This window comes from Dipodomys merriami, unplaced genomic scaffold (genome assembly GCF_024711535.1).
Source record: "Dipodomys merriami isolate MVZ:Mamm:240054 unplaced genomic scaffold, mDipMer1.0.p SCAF_1150, whole genome shotgun sequence".
NCBI lineage: Eukaryota > Metazoa > Chordata > Mammalia > Rodentia > Heteromyidae > Dipodomys > Dipodomys merriami.
The window spans coordinates 200015-222699 of NW_027202439.1; the positions used below are offsets into that span (position 1 = coordinate 200015).

At 40.6% G+C, this 22685-nt stretch overlaps 1 pseudogene; it reads left to right on the plus strand.

Annotated features, from left to right (window-relative positions):
* Positions 1-21744: 21744 nt before the first annotated feature.
* LOC138822786 (Golgi to ER traffic protein 4 homolog pseudogene) lies at positions 21745-22473 on the plus strand (annotated as a pseudogene).
* Positions 22474-22685: the final 212 nt, after the last annotated feature.

Here is a 22685-nt window from a genome sequence, read left to right on the forward strand (position 1 = left end):
CACCCCCACTGTAACCCCAACCCTCACTTACAGCTTCACCCCTCATTCCCAGTATTGTATCCACCCACACCCCACTTACGACTCCACTATTCACCCCCCCATTTCTGACCTCATCCATCACCATATCGGATCCACCCTTCATCCTACTTCTGTTATCAACCTACCCACACTTCCAACCTCACCCCTCACAACCATGCTCTGATGCACCCTTCATCCTACTTCTAGCCCCAACCTCAACACCAATTCTGGTCCCACTCACACATCCAACTTAGGTCCCACACCTCATCCACACTTCTGCTTCCATTCCTCACATTCATTTCTGGCTTCATCCCTCACCCTCACTCTTAGATCCACCTCTCACCCCACATCGGGCCTCAAACTTACTACTACTTCTAGCTCCACTCCTCAGTCCCCTTCCAGCCCAACCCTCACCCTCACTTCTGACCCCAACCTTACCTCCCACTTTGGCACCACACCTTATCCCAACTTTCATCTCCATCCCTCATCCAGGCTCCTCTTCCCCTCCCTTCTCCCAGTTCTACTCATCTTCCCATGGGAACAGATGCATGCATGCGGGCATGTGTGGACATCTGCTCATGCACAAGGCATTCCCATAGCATGCTTGGAAGTGGTGCCAAATTTCTTGAACAAGGTCTGTGAGAGCTGCCAGAGAAGGAAGGCCTAGAGTAAGTCTTCCCCACTTCACCTCCTGGCTTAGGCTTTTTTGTCTAATGTCAGTACTGCACTTATCATTCTTGGAAAACAAAGATTTAGGTGAGTATCTTCCCTCATCCCTCAGCTCCAGTTCCCTGTGGGATCCATCCTGGGAAGACCCTATTTTGAGTTAAATGGGTTTAGTGGACCTGTCCCTTCTACCCGGTCCTTCCTATTTCCCCACCCCCACCTTCCACAGCCTCCCCAGCTCCCCTGCCACCTTGCCCACTCTCCTCCCACTGCCCTCAGTCCCTCAACCCTGTTCTCCAAGCCTCTTTTCTCTCAACATGCGTGGGTGAAAGTATGTCCATGAAATGCACACTTAAGTATACACACGCACATGCACATGCATGTGGTACAAGGTTGGTCTGGACATAGGCTGTGGCAGTCACCAGAGAAGGAAGGCTGGGGATTAGAGTCCACCTTACTAAAACCTGTAGTGCAGGGCTCACACATTCACTGGTGGTTGTAGTACTGGAGCCATTAACACTGCCACCCCCAAGTGGTCTCTCAAATGCTGGTGGGACCTAGTGTCCAAAGACCTCTTCAGATCTCCATCTTGCTGGAACACATGTGCCCAAGTGCCTTGAGGCCCCATTTTGAGGTAAGATGGCCCTTCCCCTGGTGTGGTTGCTGAGGCACGATGAAGGGTTACGCAGTTGTACACATGTAGCTTCAGATAGGAATGAATGTATGCTTAAGAGTCCACTTGAGAAGGAAGGTGGGGGCTGTTTGACAACCTGGGCTTTCTTCTCAGGCATAACTGGGGATTGCTTGCGTCCAGTGTGTCAACTGAGAGTGGCGATGGGGTTGGAGCCATTGAGTCTACTGCCTTCACCAAACTTTTCATACACTGACTGTAGTGATGTGCTACCCTCAGGAAGCCCCTGTTTTGAGGTAAGGGGTGCTCTATCCTCCAGAGTGTACAGAATCATGCGTGAAGTTTGTGTGTGTGTGTGTGTGTGTGTGTGTGTGTGTGTGTGTGTGTTTGTGTGTGTGTGCGTACGCACGCATGCACACACACGCACACAGGTTCTCATTTACCTGTTGCCAGATTTACCTGATAATGTGTTACAGTGGGACTAAGAGAAGGACGGCTAGGGCTTGGTGTTTGCCCCATGTCCCTTCCTGGCCTCTATAGACTTGGTTATGGGTTTGAATCTGGGGATTGTGCCACCCTCCTCAAATAGCACTTCACCTGCTACAAAGAGGTCTTTTTCAAGGGATTCTTCAGCTTCACCTCCAGATCTCCATCTTCCTGGTCAGTGTCTAACCAAGTTCATAGGTCATTATCTCATGTCCATATTTGAGATAAGTGGGCTCCCATCTAAATTCTCATGAGATCCTAATTATGTGGGAGGATTTGTGTTTATGTGTGTACACAGTGTGCAAGAACACATATTCATGGTGCCAAATTAGCCTGAGCATGTGCTATAGAGAATCTAAGAAAAGGAAGGCTATGGCTAGGATTCTGCCCTGACTCCCTTTCTGCTGTAGCCTGTGTAGTTGGAAGGTCTGGGTTTGATGTTAGGGATGCTTTCTCCAAAGCCCACCAGTGCTTCAACTGATACAGGGAGATCTTGGTATTTGAATCAGCATTTGATTGTTAGCCCACAAATATTCTAAAATTTTTTTTTCCAATTCAACAATTTTTATTGACACTATTTTTCTGTGGCACCACTTAATCTAGGTCTTAGTTACTTCACTGACCTCTAATGAGATCTTTCTTAAGGGCAAAATAAGATTTACATTTTTCTCATAGTATCTGGTACTGTGCTACATTATGTAAAAGTTTTATATCATTACTGGGTGTGGGAAGGGTGGGTCATGTATTTTAAGGTTAAATGTTGTGTTGGGTTTGTGGTAACCTGCATAATTATGGTAGCAAGACCTTTTATCAAATGAGAATTCTTTTGTGATATCCTGACTTGTCAACTGCAGAAATTAAGGGGAAATCATTCTGTTGTTGCGGCTTCCGATGGAGAAATTTCCATCATGTGGAGAGTCACAGAAATGATGACCTGGATGAATGACTTGGAAGGTGAAATCACAGAGATGTGGCCTGAGCACTCTCTGAGTTCCGCAGTGCAAATGAAATTCCTCCTGAAGAAACTTGAGGTAATTATCTGAAAGCAGCTGAGCTTTTTACACAGATCACTTGGAGGAGGCAAATTGAGCCAGTAGACATGGGGTGTGACTTACTTTTTATATGACTTTCTTATTTAATTGCTTTTACAAAGGACTTTTACTGACAGCATGTCACTTTTTGAATACAATGCATCTTGATCAATGTCATTGCATTCATCCTTCTCCCACATATCTCCCAACCCCATCTCTATGTTCTCAAGTTACCTGGTTTTATATTCACGCATATACATTGACTATTAGGACTGTGTTTGGTTACCCACCTTCTCTCCCTCCAATCACCATCCTCTACCCCTTGACCTCCTCCCACTCTCCACATATGGAACACATGTTTCAGCCTCCTGGTATTCAGTTTGTTAAACTCTGAGTTGTTTAAAGGAGTTACACTCTTTCAATCTTCCATGAGTATACCAGAATTTATTCAGCTTGTATGTATGCCTAGGACCCTGAATATGTTTTTTCATGAATGTTTATAATTTAGATCTAACTTCCACAGAGAGAAGACATATGTCTTTGTCTCTCTAACCCTGACATACTTAACACGATTTTTTCAAGGACAATCTATTTCATGGCAAATGATCTTTTGAGTAAGAGAACAAGGAAGAAGTCATTTTAGCTTTTTGCAAATAGATATGTGTTGCTTTTCCATGATATTTCATTTTGTGTGTATATAATTGAATATGAAACTAGTTGTTTGTGGGCAGTGTACTTACCCTTAGAAATGCTGAAGATAAAGGAGCCATGTTGTTACTTTAAATGACCTCTCAGGCTTTGAGGAAAAGGAGAAGGAAAATGGCTTCATCATCAAAGATAATAGTATCAATAGATATTTTTGTTATTCCCTGTCACATTCTAACTTGAGTACATGATATAATACTTAAGTGACTCAGGCTTGCATTTCTACCTGTCTTTGAGATCTTAGTTATGGAGTTTGTTTGGCAGGAAATTTCAAGAGATTTGTGCTCCAATTTTAGTAGTAGCCTTGGGGAAAAAGAAACTCAGTGCTGAGGCCCTGAGTTCAAACCCCAGAATCAACACATTAAAAAAAACTTATTTTGGGCTGGGAAGGTGGCTCAGTGGTAGAACGCTTGCCTTGCATACATGAGGCCCTGAGTTCAATTCCTCAGCACCACATAAGCAAAAAATAAAAGCCAGAAGTGGCACTGTGGCTCAAGTAGTAGAGTGCTAGCCTTGAGCTGAACAGCTGAGGGACAGCGCCCAGGCCCAGAGTTCAGGCCCCATGACCGGACCCTCCCAAAAAAATCTATGCAAGCTTTAGTAACAAAACACCTAACACTTGTTTATGCTCCCCTCAGATGTCTGCATAGGAAATACCAGAACTTTCCTGGATAAAAGAGTACAATTACTAAGCACAACAAAAGAAGTTTGGCCTTGTGCAGTTTTCACATTAGTATAGAAGTTGGAGTTATCCAAGCTTCCCTAGGGTCTTGACAGTGCTCCAAGGAACAGAGAAGCTCTGTATATTTGTGACACTCCTTAAGGGCATAAAGAGTCTGTCTGGAGTACATCATTTCTGTTTCCCAGGATATTGTTTCCATGAGCTCTCAGGGTAGTTTAGAAACTTGCAAAGCTCTCCCAACTGACTCTCAGAGGAACTCCTGGCCAGAGAGGGGTCCTGATATTTGTTCCAATGACTCGTAGCATCCATCTATTTTTGTACACCCTCAAACTTTTCAGTCTGTTTGACATATGTCCTCCTTTTCACAAATGTGTAATGGCCAGAATCTCCACTCCAAGCAGCATCCTTATGGGACATGGAAAAGGTAGAAAAATGCTGCTCACAGTGATTAATGTTGTGAGCATTGCATCTGCTAGGGGGAAATCCACTCAATGGGATAGTTTTCCATTCAGGATGTAGATGTTTGTGCTCCTTGGGCATGCGTTTTAGGAGTTTTTGAATGGAGATGCACTACAACGAATGGATAGCAATCAGTGGGCTTTGATAGCCAGTTGTTGCTTTAGCTGAACACCTTCACAGATGATATTGAAAGCAAATTCTATGAGAGAATAGAGGTTGTAGAACACATGGGAGTGATGAACCACCAATGGCACCAAGTAGATGGAATCCTATTAAATAAAAGATGCTTGAGAACACAGTTAGATGCATTATTTGGTCCTACAAGATACTACTTTCCAAAAAAATTTAAAAAGTGTTCAGATATTTTTATCACTGTGACTAAAATAATCTAAATTATAACCCCTTTATTATGTCTTATTTAGTATTCTTCATGGTTACATATAATGAGTATGAAATATCTTACATCCTGCTTGGAATTTTAGAAGAAATTTTAGTTACGAAGGTGTCAAGTGCATTAAGTATAGTATCCCACATCTGTAATACCACCTGATTGGGAAGCAGAAATAAAACAGGATCATGGTCTGAGGCCAGGCCAGAGAAAAAACTGCTAAGACACCCATCTCAAAAAAATGAGCTGGCCATAATGGTTCACATGTGTAATCCTAGCTACTTATGTGGCAGGCATAGGTAGCCAGGTCTCAATCAATCTAGGATCAGCCCTGGGCAAAAAGCTCAAGACCTCAAATAAACAAAATGTCTAGAAGTATGTCAAAAGGAGTTGACTGCTAGCTGTTGTACTACCTAAGTCCTGTCTAGCAAGCACAGATCTTCTGAGTACAAAACCCTCTGAATACAAAATTCCCCTCTCCCACCAAAAAGCCATTGCCCCATTTGAACATTTAATTTCAAGGCCACGGAGAGGTGGCAGATGGTGATATTCTCTTTAAAATTAGTTACTCAAAAGAGACAAAGTTTTTTAGGCTTTGAAAGAATTGAAAAGGAAGAAAAATGCATGTGATTTTTATTAGCACTCAAAGGCATGAACAGACAACGAGAGTGAGCAGAGAACTCACATCAAGGAATCCATGGCTAACAGATAACACTGAAAATCTTTTACGTCAGTTTCTCCGTGTTGCTCACTGCAGTACAGAGACTATACAATGTCAGTGGGATACCAGCAGAAAAAATGAGATATGAGAGTTACAAATGGTCAATATTCATCATTTTCTTGATTAATTTCTCTCTTGAGGGGCATTTGGGCTGATTCGCTAAGCATGGTTGTGCTGAAAGCTTTATTATATCCTGGTTTGTAATCTTTTGGGTAAATCCCCAGGAGTAGAGTTGCTGGATCATAGGGTCATAGGTAGTCAAAAGTAGGGTGAAGGGAGGAAAGGTTGGAGAATGAAGAGGAGGAAAAGGGGAAAATGTAGAGAGGATTCCAGTAAATATCCTACCATTAATTGAGAAGAGTGAGGGAAGGTTTGTGAAGGGGAGGGATTAATAAGAATGTTGAAAGTGGTGGCATTGATCAAGGCATATTGTATTCATAAACTGCTTTGTTTAATGACAACTCTGCTATGTAAAACAATAATTTAAAAAATCATGTTCCTAAAGTGATAAGCAATTACAAGCAATATTATGAGAATTTGTTCAGATGATCTCTAGGGTCCATAAATAAGACTTTTTTGATTAGGATGAGTTTTAGAACAACAGTAATTGTACAGACCATATTAAGAAAATTTGATGATTTCCAGCTATTCAAAATAATGATTGCTGGATATATGGCTCAAGTGGCAGAGTGATACCTAGTGAGAAAACGTGTCAAATATTTAATTCAAGTCCTGATCTCAAACAAAATAAAAACAATCAAGAAAAGTAGGGCAGTTTATTGGGCACTGGTAGCTCATGCCTTTAATTATACCTTTAATTGGAAGCTGAGATCTGAGGATCTCAGTTCAAAGTCAGCCTGGGCAGGAAAGTCTGTGAGACTCTCATCTCCAATTCACTGCCAAAGAAAGCTGGAAGAGGTATAGGGGTAGCCTACAGTGAAAAGCTCTGGGATAGAACCAAGGTTTTGACTTCAAGCCTTAGAATAGTGCATATAAATACACAGAAGAAGTGAGGCACTCAGGTTCTGGTGAAAATTCTTCTATGTGCTGGTAGTCTGTTGAGAGGGAATTACAGTGTGAAAAGCAGTGTGGATATTTGGTGATCCCTGGTTTCTTATCCAGGAGCTGCAGTGCAGTGTGTAGAAGACAAGTCTTTCTTCAGAATTTCACTCTCTTGGATGGATTCCCCAATTTGCTCTAAGTTATTGAAAAGTAGAACCGAGTTAGGGATATATTTCATAATATGTCAGAGTAACGTTTCCTAGATTTTTTTGTTTACCTTAAGATCTTTACAAATTACTTTTAGTAAATCTGAAAAATCTAGCAATTGACTATTGTAAGTAGATGAGTTTTTCAGTTCAGGTGATCAAATTTAACATATTGTATTGCAATTGAGTGCTTTCTTTTTTAAAATTACATTATGACATCTTCTGTAATTAATATAAATAAATGAAACAAACTACTGGAATATTCTGGATCTTGGCTATGGACTGGTGTTTGTAACCTAAAATCAAGAATCCGAATATTGTAATCAAACGTGAGACCCTCCCAGTTTTATAAATAAAGTTGTATTTGAACATAGCCTCATCCAAATTTTGTATGTTCTCATGATGCAAGGCAAAGTTGAGTAGTTATTATTGAAGACCATATGGCCCACTCTTTACAAAACATGTTTGTTGACCCTGTCCTAGAATATTACAGCACACTCCTAGTGAGCATGTGGATACTATGCAAGATGTTTAACATATAGTTGGTCTAGAGGATGTCATTGGAATATTTTTTTTAATTTTTATTTTTGTTATTGTTGTTGTAGTTGTTGTTGGGGAAGGGGGATCATCAAGCTTGAATTCTGGGCCTGGGCATTGTCCTGGAGCTTCATGCCCAGGGCTAACACTTTATCATTTTGAGCCACAGCTTTACTTGTGGGGTTTTGCTGCTGCTGCTGCTGCTGCTGCTGCTGCTGCTGCTGCTGCTGCTGTTTGTAGATAATTGGAGATAAGAATCTCAGGGACTTTCCTACCCAAGCTGGCTTCCACTCTTGATCCTCAGCTCTCAGTCTTCTGAGGAGCTTGGATAAAAGCTGTGAGCCATTGATGCCTGGTTAATTTCTTTTTTAAAATTTGATAATTTTTGTTTTCATCTGATTTCATATTCTATCAAAATATGTGCGGAATACCTTTTTCCACAGACTCAAGTCTCCTATCACTCTTTCCTGGGGGCTGTCCTGCAAAAGCGCCCTCAACCACTATGAACTCTATGAGGGGCCCTTATGGCAGCTGAGTGTCCAGGGCAAAGGTGGCAGAGGAGGCAGTGACACCTGGGGATTGGGCAGGGGCAGGGCATACATAGAGGAAAGTGAGCACTGCTTGTATGGGCAGCCTCAGTTCAGGAGCAGACAGCCCAGGGGGTTGATGTCACGGGCAGCCCTGGGGCTCTGTGGGCTGCATGGAGGTAGCAGTGGTGCTGCTGCTGCATCTCCTTGCCTGCCATCGTCTCCATTGTCCCTGAAGCGCAGGTGCATGGGCTCCACCTTGAGCAAAGGGGCTTAGGGCAGCCGCTGGCAGTCCGGGATTTTCTGCCAGGCCTGTTGCTCATCATGCAGGCAGCCAGTAATTCACACAGGCCCTCCAGATGAGGTCGGCATGTGTACAGCCACTGACTGTCTCCCTGAGGCGCTTGACCTGGTGGAGAATCCAGTCCTTGGGTGCTCAGCTGGCAGCGGGGGGCTCAGGCTGCTGAGTAGCATCTGGTACTCCCAGCTGCTGGGCAGGGCCCAAAGACCAGACCTCAGGCAGTAGCTGCAAGGTCGAGGCACTGGGCAAGGCGTGGTGCGATGAGCCAAGGTGCCCAGGTCCCTGAGGCCTTGCTGTCTGGTCTCCACTGCCAGCTTGGAGGTTCACAGCCTGGTGGCTGCCCCCTGCTGCCGTATGGCTTTCCAAGGACTCTAGCCTTAGCAGGGTGCTTGGCACCAGAGTGTGTATGTGTATGCATATGTGTGCTCACATACCCTAGTACTAGCGCCTGAATTCAAGCCCTTATTCACTTCTTTAACTTTTTCTTTCAAGGTTGATGCTCCCCACTTGAGCTACATCTCTAATCTGGCATGCCTGTAACTCTAGCTACTTAGGAGATTGAGACCTGGAAGATTGTAGTTTGAAGCTCCCTAAAGCAGAAAAGTCTGTAAGATTGTCTCCAATTAACCAGAAAAAATATTGAGAGCAGAGGCATATCTCAGCAATTTTTCTGAGGTAACGTTGGACCTTTTCTTTCTTTATTCAGTGCTTATGTAACATACAGAGTCATATAGCTGCTTAATGTATTCAACTTATAGACACATATGAGCATGTATATAATTTTATAATATGCACATCAAGAGAAAATATACATATTTTTGTTTTTATGATCAGTCCACATATCTACTAGAAGGTGTGGAGTTCCTCACTCACCCACTGCTGTGCATATGCTATTATTCAATTATCTGAATATCTTTGTATAGGACTCTATGTGTGTACCCAAGCACGTGTGTACCTAGATTAAACTCATTTCCTTGCACTTGTTAGACAAGTGTTAGACAGCTAGCCCTGTTTATAACAGTTACTTTTGAATGAATATCATGGATTCCCTAGGTTGTGTTAGAACACAGTGTTAGAATGCCTCTCATACATACCTGGAAGCACTTATTGATTGAGAATGGGATCTTTTTTCCCAGCTGTGGGGCTTGAAGTCAGGGTTGAGCACTGTCCCTTAGTTTCTTTTGCTCAAGGTTAGAGCTGTACCACTTGAGACTCTTTTTCTGTTTGTGTGATACTGAGGAATCAAACCCAGGGCTTCATGCATCCTAGGCAATCATTCTACCACTAAGCTACATTTTCAGCTGAGATGGGGATCTTGATAATTGTTCCCTATGCAATCCTGAACTCTGGTTTCCAAGTAACTATTTTACAGGGGTGTGCCACTACACTAATTGTAATTTTTAAAATTTTATATATTTCATTTTCTCCTTTTTATTGTTAGTACTGGGCCTAAAAGTTGTTCATCCTTTTTTTTTTCTTTTTTCTTTCTTTTTTTTTTTTGGGTCCGGTTGTGGAGCCTGAACTCTGGGCCTGGGCACTGTCCCTCAGCTCTTCAGCTCAAGGCTAGCGCTCTACCACCTGGGCCACAGCGCCACTTCTGGCTTTTTTCGTTTTGCTTATGTGGTGCTGAGGAATCGAACCCAGGGCCTCAGGCATGCAAGGCAAGCGCTCTACCACTGAGCCACCTTCCCAGCCCTCATCCAGTTTTTCAGAACTTTTTTTAAGGGAAAATTGGTTTCAAGAATTATTCTGGGGGTGTTTTGGTTTCTGTTTTGTGCTGTGCTGAAAGATTTATTCCTGGCTGGTGGAAATCTCTCATGGTGGGTGGTGAGTAAACTGTGGAGCATTGATAGGGTGCTATGTGTTACCTTGTTTGTCCTTTTAGATTTTCATTTAGATGTGTTGTTCCTCAAAATAATTCCTTTACTAAAGCAGGATTGTCCTTTTATTTTTGAGACCTATTGTAGCCCAGGCTGATCTTGAACCCATGATGTTCCGGATCAACTTCTTGAATGGTAGGATAGCAAATGTGTAGCATCACTCATAGCAGGAATGTTATGTGATTAGTACACACTTCTACTCAACTGCCTTTAGTTTGATACCATGGCCAGTGTTTACAAAGTATTGTTCTATATTGGAAGATATCTTTAGAAAGCATATCTTGCTCTAGGTAACTGAAGAATGTAAAAGGGTAGTGGTATGCATAGTACCTAATTACACAACATTCCAGAGCAGGCCAAGAAGACTGTTGGGAAGGACAAAGGTAAAGAGTAGTATGAATTATTATCATGGGCTTGGAGTACAGTGATACAGGAAAGAACTTATACAGGTAGAATCCTGTGAGGGTTGTGGAAGTAGAACAGGTATTTTCCAGTTAGATCAAATGTGAGAATGTCCAGGAGGAGGGACAAGCATTTTATGAACCTTGGAGAGGCAGAGCAGCAGAGTACTGGATGGATGGAAGCAGAGTGGAAAAGAAAACAGAATACTCTTTGGGAGTTTGTATGTTTACTAATTTATTGCTTGCATAAAGCATCAACCCTACCAGCAACAGAGGAAGCTGCCCATCCCAGCCCCATGTGTGTGCTGGAATGGGTGGGGCTACTGAGAAAGTAAGATGTGGAAATTCAGAACACACCTGAGCCTGGGTCATTCTATAAATTCACTGTGGAAGAGTGTACCTAGATTTGCCACATATGAAATTACACTTGTTAGGGAAGCATGAAACTGACAGACCTTTTAATATTACTTAATTTTAAGTAGATTCTTGTAGGTTTTCTTGGGCTGTTGACTGTAGCCCTGCTAGTTATGCCTCCCATACATACTGGAATGACAGATGTATGCCACTACATCCAGCAAATACTGATTGAGATAGGTTTCTTGGTTAAAAAATATTTCCTTGCAATAGAATTGAAAACCCAGAAATGAACCTACAGACCTATAGCCATCTAATCTTCGATAAGGAAGCTAAAACAATAGAATGGAAGAAAGACAGCTTCTTCAGTAAATGGTGTTGGCAAAATTGGTTTACTACATGTAGAAAACTAAAGCTAGATCCTTATATATCACCCTGCACCAGAATCAACTCCAAATGGATCAAAGACCTTGAACTCAAAGCAGACACTCTGAAAACATTACAGGATGGAATAGGAGAAACCCTAGGTCTCCATGGCTCAGGCCGAAATTTTCTGAATAGAGACCCGGAAGCACAACAAATCAAAGAAAGGTTGGACAAATGGGATTGCATAAGGTTGCAGAGCTTCTGCAGGGCAAATGACATAGCTATCAAGATCAATAGAAAAATCCACCGATTGGGAGAAGATCTTTACTAGCCATACAATGGACAAGGGTCTCATATCTAAAATATACTTGGAACTCAAAAAATTAAACCACCCAACAACAAATCCTCAAAGAAACAACTGCCCAATAAATAAGTGGACGAAAGACTTAAAGAGAAGCTTCTCTGAAGAAGAAAGAAGGATGGCCAATAGACACATGAAGAAATGTTCAACATCCCTAGCCATAAAAGAAATGCAAATCAAAACAACATTGAGATATCACCTCACTCCAGTTAGAACAGCAAAAATCAAGAACTCTAACAACAACAGATGCTGGAGGGGATGTGGACAGAAAGGAACCTTACTTCATTGTTGGTGGGAATGTAAACTTTTTCAACCACTTTGGAAAGCAGTATGGAGGTTCCTCAAAAGACTTCACATAGATCTCCCCTATGATCCAGCAATCCCACTTTTGGGCATTTACCCAAATGTTTACAAACAAGACCACACTAAAGCTACCAGCACAACTATGTTTATTTCAGCATTATTTACCATAGCTAAGATATGGAACCAATCCATATGCCCCTCAGTAGATGAATGGATCAAGAAAATGTGGTATATATACACAATGGAATTCTATGCCTCCATCAGAAAGAATGACATTTCCCTATTTGTTAGGAAATGGAAAGGTTTGGAAAAAATTATATTAAGTGAAGTAAGCCAGGCCCAAAGAAGCATAGGTCCCATGGTTTCCTTTATTTGCAATATCTAGTATAGGTATGAGTCAAGCAGAAAAGGTCAGATAATGTGATGTTAGGAAAATGAACCCTTAAATATGTATTTTAATGTTTTTGTTTCTTTCATGCATGTGTTTCTAACGCATTTATAAGATTTTTTATTTGTTGCTTTGTATGTCCCTACCCCACAGTGTAACCCCCGCTTTCACTATATTTGATGTCAGTATAACATGTGGAGGAGATGGGGACAAACAAGTCGTTTAAGGATTCAGGTGGACCTGTTGCAACAATGAGAAGTACAAAATGTCATGTCAAAACCAACTTTACAATGTCGGTGTGGGCGGGGGAGCGGGGTATAATTGGGTGGGGGGAGGGAGGAGGCTGGGAAGGGAGGTGAAGGGTAAACAAAGGAGGAGGCTGCAATGCTTGGTAAGAAATGTATGCATTATCCTGCCCATGTAATTGTAGCCCCTCTGTACAGTATGTTCTCAAATAAAATAAAATTAAATTTAAAAAAATGTTTCCTTGAATGGTCTTGAACCATAATATTCTCATTGTGTCTTTAAAATACCACTGAAGAAAAGGTTAACCAATGTATCCTTGTCCTCAAAAGTTAATCATGCCTCTAATAAGGATTTGCCTTCTCAAAGCAGGGTAACAGCTCACAGAAGTGTTATATCAGAAGGACAAAAGTACAACCAATGGACTAATCACCAGGCAGCCAGAAAGAACATGAGCCTGGCTTCTCTTGGCTGGGAGATCTTTATCTTTGTAACAGAATTAGGCTTTACTTTTCCTTTATAAGGTCAGTTAGCAAAAGATCAATACAAAAATAAACAATTTGCATTGAGCCTCCTATGTAGAAGATTCTAGTGACAATATCTCCTCATGGGCTTTGAGAACCCAGTCTTTGGTGTGACAAGCTTGGTGGGCTTCAAGAAGTGCTTTCTATACACACAAAAGCAGAATCTGCTTCCCATGTTCCCTTGTAAGACTGTTACACTTGTATGGGATTTTAGAAGTCAAACATATGTTTGAAATCCTGATTTTCACAGCCAGTTGACTTACCAGTTTCCATTTTAGCTTCTTTTTTCAATGTTATGATAATTTCTTAGTAAACAAAGTATATAACAATGGTACCCAAGGAAACTGAAATACAATAATTATTTTACACTCTCTATATTTGTATTCTATCACTATCTTATATTCAATCAATAATTATCTGATAGCCTTCAATGGCTTTGTCAAAGACCCCAGTGGCTTAAACTTTGCCTAGTCTGTGTCAGCTCCATTCTTCATGTTACCTGGCTTTGCTGTGGCATGTGGCTCCCAATTATCTTATCACCATTCCCTGCTCAAACTTTTTGGTTATTTCTTCCCTTATCACCCCAGCTTCTTTGTCCAGGTGAAGAGGTCTCTAGGCACATTTGGACATACTGGAGGCTCCGTTGGTTTCTCACTTCCTTCCATCTTCACTAAAACGAGTATCTTTCTGGCCACTTGGCATTAAATGTTAACTACATGATACCAGATTTCCATTGTGTATGCCCAGCCAGGCCTTTCCCTTCTACTTCACACCATGCATTAAGATGAGTGAAATGTTTTTATATGCAGGGAAATAGAAATGGAGACTATCATGCTGAGTGAAGTAAGCCAGGTTAAGAAAGATAAAGGTCACATGTTTTCTATAATATGTAAATACACAATCTAAAAGATAAACATGTAAACACACAGAGAATCATATATAAATACATTTATAGAATATGTCTATATGTTTGGGAATTTTTGAGGGAATTTGTAGGATTAGGGAAGGATAAATAAATGTTATTTGGCATCTGTGCATGGCAATGATGACAAAGGAATCTCACCGAAATCCGTTGAATATTGAAAAGGAAGCTAGATGGGGAAAGGGAGAGTCAGGCCATCAGTATGATTAAAAATACTCAATATAAGTTTGTAAAATTTTATGGTGAAATTTCTTAAATACTATTGTTATGCAATTTAATTAAAATGAGATATAGGAATGCTAAACAACTATTATATGTGTGTTTTAATGGAAGTGAGAAGGACAGAGAGGGCAAAGGTGGGAAAACATGTTCAAAATAGGTAGTTTTTTTTTACTTGTATTTTATTTTATTTGAGAACATACTGTACAGAGGGGCTACAATTAGATGGGCAGGATAATGCATACATTTCTTACCAAGCATTGCAGCCTCCTCCTTTGTTTACCCTTCATATTCCCTTCCCCGCCTCCCACCTCCCCCCACCCAATTTTACCCCCCTCCCCCCACCCAATTATACCCCCCACACCGACATTGTAAAGCTGGTTTTGACATGACCTTTTGTACTTCTCATTGTTGCAACAGGTCCACCTGAATCCTTAAACGACTTGTTTGTCCCCATCTCCTCCACATGTTATACTGACATCAAATATAGTGAAAGCGGGGGTTACACTGTGGGGGAGGGACATACAAAGCAACAAAGAAATAATCTTATAAATGCTTTAGAAACACATGCATGAAAGAAACGAAAACATTAAAATACATATTTAAGGGTTCATTTTCCTAACATCACATTATCTGACCTTTTCCGCTTGACTCATACCTATACTAGATATTGCAAATAAGGGAAACCATGGGACCTATGCTTCTTTGGGCCTGGCTTACTTCACTTAATATAATTTTTTCCAAACCTTTCCATTTCCTAACAAATGGGGAAATGTCATTCTTTCTGATGGAGGCATAGAATTCCATTGTGTATATATACCACATTTTCTTGATCCATTCATCTACTGAGGGGCATCTGGGTTGGTTCCATGTCTTAGCTATGGTAAATAATGCTGCAATAAACATAGTTTTGCTGGTAGCTTTAGTGTGGTTTTGTTTGTAAACATTTGGGTAAATGCCCAAAAGTGGGATTGCTGGATCATAGGGGAGATCTATGTGAAGTCTTTTGAGGAACCTCCATACTGCTTTCCAAAGTGGTTGAAAAAGTTTACATTCCCACCAACAATGAAGTAAGGTTCCTTTCTGTCCACATCCCCTCCAGCATCTGTTGTTGTTAGAGTTCTTGATTTTTGCTGTTCTAACTGGAGTGAGGTGATATCTCAATGTTGTTTTGATTTGCATTTCTTTTATGGCTAGGGATGTTGAACATTTCTTCATGTGTCTATTGGCCATCCTTCTTTCTTCTTCAGAGAAGCTTCTCTTTAAGTCTTTTGCCCACTTATTTATTGGGCAGTTGTTTCTTTGAGGATTTGTTGTTGGGTGGTTTAATTTTTTGAGTTCCAAGTATATTTTAGATATGAGACCCTTGTCCGTTGTATGGCTAGTAAAGATCTTCTCCCAATCGGTGGGCTTTCTATTGATCTTGCCAGCTATGTCATTTGCCCTGCAGAAGCTCTGCAATCTTATGCAATCCCATTTGTCCAACCTTTCTTTGATTTGTTGTGCTTCCGGGTCTCTATTCAGAAAATTTCGACCTGAGCCAAGGAGACCTAGGGTTTCTCCTATTCCATCCTGTAATGTTTTCAGAGTGTCTGCTTTGAGTTCAAGGTCTTTGATCCATTTGGAGTTGATTCTGGTGCAGGGTGATATATAAGGATCTAGCTTTAGTTTTCTACATGTAGTTAACCAATTTTGCCAGCACCATTTACTGAAGAAGCTGTCTTTCTTCCATTCTATTGTTTTAGCTTCCTTATCGAAGATTAGATGGCTATAGGTCTGTAGGTTCATTTCTGGGTTTTCAATTCTATTCCATTGGTCCTGAGGTCGGTTCTTATGCCAATACCAAGCTGTTTTGATTACTATGGCTTAATAGTAGAGTTTGAAATTTGGTATTGATATTCCTCCAGCAGTGTTCTTTCCATTGAGGAGCGTTTTTGCTATTCGGGGTCGTTTATTGTTCCATATGAATTTTTGGATTGCCTCCTCTATTTCCTTGAAGAATGAGGGTGGAATTTTGATAGGTATCGCGTTGAATTTGTAGATAACCTTGGGAAGTATTGCCATTTTCACGATGTTGATCTTGCCAATCCAGGAGCATGGGAGGTTTTGCCATTTTTTAAGTTCTGTGTTGATTTCCTTTTTCAAGATGTTAAAGTTTTCGTCATAGAGATCTTTCACTTCTTTGGTTAAGTTAATTCCTAGGTATTTTATTTTTTGTGGGGCTATTACAAATGGAGTTGCTTTCCTAATTTCAGCCACACTTTTCTCATTGTTGTCATATAGAAAAGCCATTGATTTTTGGGGGTTAATTTTATAACCTGCTACTTTGCCAAAGTTTTGAATCAGCTTGAGTAATTTGGGAGTGGAGTCTATGGGATTCTTTAAATACAAGATCATGTCATCTGCAAAGAGGGAGAGTTTTATTTCTTCTTTCCCTATTTGGATCCCCTTTATGTCTGCATCTTGTCTTATTGCTGTAGCTAGGCATTCTAATACTAGATTGAAGAGAAGTGGAGAGAGTGGGCATCCTTGTCTTGTTCCTGAGTTAAGAGGAAATGGCTTTAGTTTTTCACCATTGAGTATAATGCTGGCTGTAGGTTTGTCATATACAGCCTTTATTGTATTGAGGAATGTTCCATGGATTCCTAATTTTTCCAGAACCTTCATCATAAAGGGGTGTTTTATCTTGTCAAATGCTTTTTCTGCATCTATTGAGATAACCATGTGGTTCTTATTCTTGCTCCTGTTGATGTGATGAATAATATTAATTGATTTGCGTATATTGAACCAGCTTTGCATCCCTGAAATGAATCCTGTTTGATCATGGTGTATGATTTTTTGGATGAATTGTTGAAGTCGATTGGCCAAAATTTTGTTGAGAAGTTTTGCATCAATGTTCATCAAAGAAATGGGTCTATATTTCTCTTTCTTTGATGAGTCCCTGCCTGGTTTTGGGATGAGGGTTATGATGGCTTCATAGAATGTGTTTGGTAGTGAGCTTTCTCTTTCAATTTCATTGAAGAGTTGGAGGAGTATTGGTGTGAGCTCTGCTTTGAAGGCCTTGTAAAATTCCGCTGTAAAACCATCTGGTCCTGGACTTTTCTTAGCTGGGAGGTCTCTTATTGCTGTTTCTATTTCAATGCTTGATATGGGCCTGTTAAGCTGGTTTAACTCATCTTGGTTTAGTTTTGGCATGTCAATATTTGGTAGGAAATGCTCCATTTCTGTCAAGTTCTCAAACTTATTAGCATAAAGTTTTGAAAGTATTCCCTTATAATGTTCTGAATCTTGGTTGTTTCCGTGGTGATGTTTCCATTCTCATCTCTGAGTTTATTAATTTGGGTGTGTTCTCTCCTTTTTCTGATAAGGTTTGCTAAGGGTCTGTCAATTTTGTTAAGTTTTTCGAAGAACCAACTCTTTGTTTTGTTGATTCTTTCTATAGTTTTTTTGGATTCTAATTCATTTAATTCTGATTTAATTTTGATTATTTCTTTCCGTCTACTGGATTGGGGTTTATCTTGCTGCTCTTTTTCAAGGAGGTTTAGATGTGTCATTAAATTGCTAGTTTCAGATCTCTCCAATTTGTTGATGTAGGAGCTCAGAGCTATAAACTTGCCTCTGAGTACTGCCTTTGCTGTGTCCCAGAGGAGCTGGTAATTTGTGTGTTCATTTTTGTTGAATAGCATGAACATTTGAATTTCCTTTCTAATCTCTTCCATGACCCACTCATGATTCAGCAGTGTGTTGTTCAGCCTCCATGTGATACCGGACTTTCTTTGGTGGCTTTTGATGTTGAGTTCTAATTTTATTCCCTTGTGGTCAGAGAGAATGCAAGGTATAACTTCAATGTTTCTGAATTTAGACAAGTTTGCTTTGTGGCCTAAAATGTGATCTATTTTAGAAAACGTTCCATGTGCTGCTGAGAAGAACGTGTATTCTGATGCTGCTGGGTGAAATGTTCGGTAAATGTCTGTTAAGTCTAGTTGATCTATGCAGCTGTTTAGATCTGCGGTTTCTCTGTTGAGTTGTTGCCAAGTTGATCTATCTAGTGGGGAGAGTGGTGTGTTAAAATCCCCAACAATTAACGTCTTTGGATCTATATGGCATTTGAGGGAAAGTAGTGTTTCTTTGATAAATTTGGGTGCTCCATTGTTTGGCGAATAGATATTTAGAATTGTAATATCCTCCTGAAGGAGAGATCCTTTAATTAGTATGTAGCGACCTTCTTTATCTCTTCTCATGAATTTTAATTTGAAGTCTATTTTATCTGATATTAGGATTGCAACTCCCGCCTGTTTATGAGGGCCGTTTGCTTGGTAGATTTTGTTCCAGCCTTTAACCTTGAAAATATGTTTGTTTTTACGGGCAAGATGTGACTCCTGCAGGCAGCAGATAGAAGGGTCTTGTTTTTTTATCCAATTAGACAGTCTATGTCGCTTAATTGGAGAGTTCAGTCCGTTAACGTTAAGAGATAGGACTGAGAGGTCAAAATAGGTAATTTTTTAATGCATGTAAAAAATGAACAACAAAGCATGTTGACATTGATTTGAGAAAAGTCTGTAGATGTGTGAGAGTGATGTAGGAAATGAGTCTCATAAAGATACAAATCAAATCCTTGGAAGAATGTGTGCTAATCAAAAAGTGAGAAAAAATTACTACAGATTTATGTGCTATTTCTCTTATTTCATATGCTAGTACATCTTTTTTAATTTTGAGAGAAATAGATTTGGTTGTATATAAATGTCATAATTCTAATCTAGGAGTTAAGATTTTCTCCCCACTCCATCTGCACAACCATATATTCCGTTCCCAAAAGAATTCCATTGTCAGATATATATTGCCAGAACCTTTCCCATGCATGTACAAACTTCTATGTCCATAAGTATAAAATACATACATCAAATGTTACCAATTATATCATATATAGGTTGCTTTTCACTTGATAGAGCAACCTGTGGTTTTCACTCTATATGTCACTTTGTACTTAATCAGTCTATACATGATCAGTGGCCATTTCAATGGTTTTAAATTATTTTAGACACATGTCATTCCTGCTAATGTCTTTCCAGTAGTGAAGCATAAGAATATCAGTGGAGCACAAGGAAAATGGCTACACAGTTTCCCATTCCCTCCCCTCTCCTGCCATTCAAATTTGTGATAGTGACTGCCAAAGAAGTATGACTATAATTTTTTTTTATAAAATGCAGGACCATCTGCCAAGTAAATAGTCCCTTTTAAGAGAATGTGAAAATCAGTGGGAGTTAACATTTGTGAGCATTAAATGTTGACATATGACTGAGTTTTCTAATACATAGTTAACTTTGTGTGTGTGTGTGTGTGTGTGTGTGTGTGTGTGTGTGTGTCTGTGCTTCTGTGTGTCTGTGTATCTCTGTGTATATGTATGTATTTTCTGGACCTGAGGGTGAAATCAGAGCCTGAGTGCTGTCCTGGAGCCTTTGTACTTGAACCATAGTTCCATTTCCTATTTGTAGTGTTTAACTTGAGATTAGTGTCTCAGGGACTTCCCTGCTTGTCCTGAGTTGGATCCTCACATCTCAGGCTCCTGAGTAATTAGGATTACAAGCTTGAGCCACAGATGTCTGGCCAATATCTCTCATTGGTTCTCAGAATGACATTTTTCTTTTTTTGCTGCAAAAACTGGCAGTGGCCACTTCATTGGCCCGGATAGAACAGGAGCATCTTCAGAGATTGTGTTTGGGGCCTAAGTGAATGTAAATAATATCTTCCCCACCAGCTAATATGTCCTCATCACTGTCTAAATAATTTCTTTTAGATATATTGTCTTATTATTGTACAAAATAATGGACTACATTATATTTTCCTTTTTTCATACTACTTATTTTCATAATATTCACTTTCATTACACTCTTTTGCCTGTCTCCTCCCATGGTTGCTTCTTGTTTTTACATTTTTCTCTCTCTCTCCCTCCCTCTCTCTTACTCTCGCTTTTTCTCTCCTTCCCTCTCTTTCTCTCTCTTTCTCTGCTTGCCTCTCTGCTAGTATTTGCTTTACACTTTCTACCTGCACTCCCCCTTTTAAGCAAAGCCTCAAGTTCTGGGTTTCTGCTTATTAATTGGAATTAAGAATTTTAGCCAGGCATCGGTGGCCCTCACCTGTAATCCTAGCTAGTCAAGGTGCTGAGATCAGAAGATTGCGCTTCAAAGCCAGCCTGGGCAGGCAAGTGCATGAGACTCTTATTTCTAATTAACCACCAGAAAACCAGAAATGGCTATGTGGCTCAAGTGGTAAGGTGCTTGCCTTGAGCTGAAGAGCTGAGGGATAGTGCCCAGGCCCAGAGGTCAAGCTTCATGTCTTACCAAAAATAAAAGTGTTTCCATAGATTTTTCTTTCAAACCATGATAATAAATTACATTTGTTCATGTAGATAATATAGGAATTTAGTATTGTTGGGTTATTAACAACTACTTAAATTATTTTTGAAAAATCATAATGAACTATGCTTTATGAATCTCATCTTATTCTGAAATATTACAAAAACAGTAGAGTTCTTCTATAGGGTCCCAATGTAATAGGAAGCCCTGTTCTATATCAGAAGTATCTATCAACCATTTCTTTCTCCTGTATCTTATTTTACATCTATTCAATTATTATTTTTATTTGTCAATTATCTTTCAGTAGTTGTACAAAGGAGTTGCCATATAACAAAAGCAGTTTATGAATACAGTGCATATTGATTTGTGCCACACCTACAATAATCACACCCCCCTCTGACCCACCATTCCCTTATATTTCTTAGTTTTGCAGTATAGGCAATGAATTCCTTTTTAGCAAATTTAGTTTTTATTTATTTATTTATTTATTTATTTATTTATTTATTTATTTATTTATTTATTTATTGTCAGGCATGGGGTTTGAACTGTGGGATTGGGCATTATCCCTCAGCTGTTGCACTCAAGATGAGCACTCTACCACTTGAGCCAGAGCGCCACTTCCTGTTTTTTAGTGGTTTATTGGAGATAAGGGTGACATGGAGTTTCCTGCCCGGGCTGGCTTTGAACTGAGGCCCTCAGATCTCAGCTTCCTGTGTAGCTAAGATTACAGGCCTGAGTGGCCTGTGCCCAGCTGATTATAGTTATTTTAAAGAGGTTGTGTAGAGGGATTTCATTTGCATAAGTCAGATGAGAACATTTCCTTTCATACAACATCTTCTGTTCCCTCACTTTCTCCCAATGAGCTTGACTACATTCTGCCCCTTCCTCCCTTCATTCCTCTACCCTTTCCCCACCCTCTTTTTGATGTACCCCAATTTCTTGCATTAATATTCTCAGGCTTTGTCCTAGTCTTTCTAAAGATTATACTACTTGGGCCACATTGGCAGCAGCGATGGTGGAGCAGGAAGGCTCTCACAATGAAGCCCACAATCACATGCAAGTTAAGCTGCATGGAGAAAGGCGGCCAGTATGGGGCACACCAAATGTACTGGACCATCTTCTTCAGGTACATGTCCCAGAGCAAGCCCTCTGAGGCCCAAGAGCTCATGTGGTCAGGAGCATACTGCTGTTCTTCCCTCATGGCCAGCAAAACAGCACAGCAGAGCTGTCCATGCTGGTGTTGGAGTCCCTGAAATGGATGTAGATGGCAGAAATGGATGGAGTGTCTGGCTAGGGTGTTCAGTTGATGGACCCCTTCTCCAGAGCCCTGAAGTGTTCCAGTTGGGGTTCCTGGAAATGGGGCCATCCTTAGCTCCTTCCATTTTGGGCCCTGACCCTGTGGAAAGAGCCGAACTACTGGGAATCTTGATACTACTTTCTACACTCCACAGACGGTGAGGGCTGCGCCAACATGCTGGTGGAGGACTCCACGGCCCACAGCTTCCATGGCAAGTGGACATACTTGTGGCTCAGGCAGTGCTGCAGTTTCTCTATTGGAAAACAAAACCAGGTCTGTGGTCTTCATCATGTATGCACAGAAGCAACATCCATCAAGCACGGGCCGCCCTCCATCCAATCCCTGCTCCACTTCATCTGATTTCTGCTGCTGGCCTTGGATGGCAGCAAGCTAACCACGTTCATGGTGCTGTGAGAGCAGTTCCAGCCCTCCCTGTGCAGGTACCCAATACATGACAAGTAGCTCGACAGGACAGAACAGGACAGGAGAGTTGTCCCTCAGGGTACATCCCAAGCTTTTGTCTTCCTATGGAGGCAGTTGGCCACGTCCTGGCCTCCCTTAGTTACTCTATCACCTACAATTTTCCTTAGTTATGCTCTATGTATTAAAAACTTCCTTAAAGACAAGTTATACTGTTCATGGAGTTCATACTCACAGCTCTAAATACTGAGATGCCTAAAATATATCATTCTGCTTTGAGTAAATTCCCTCCAA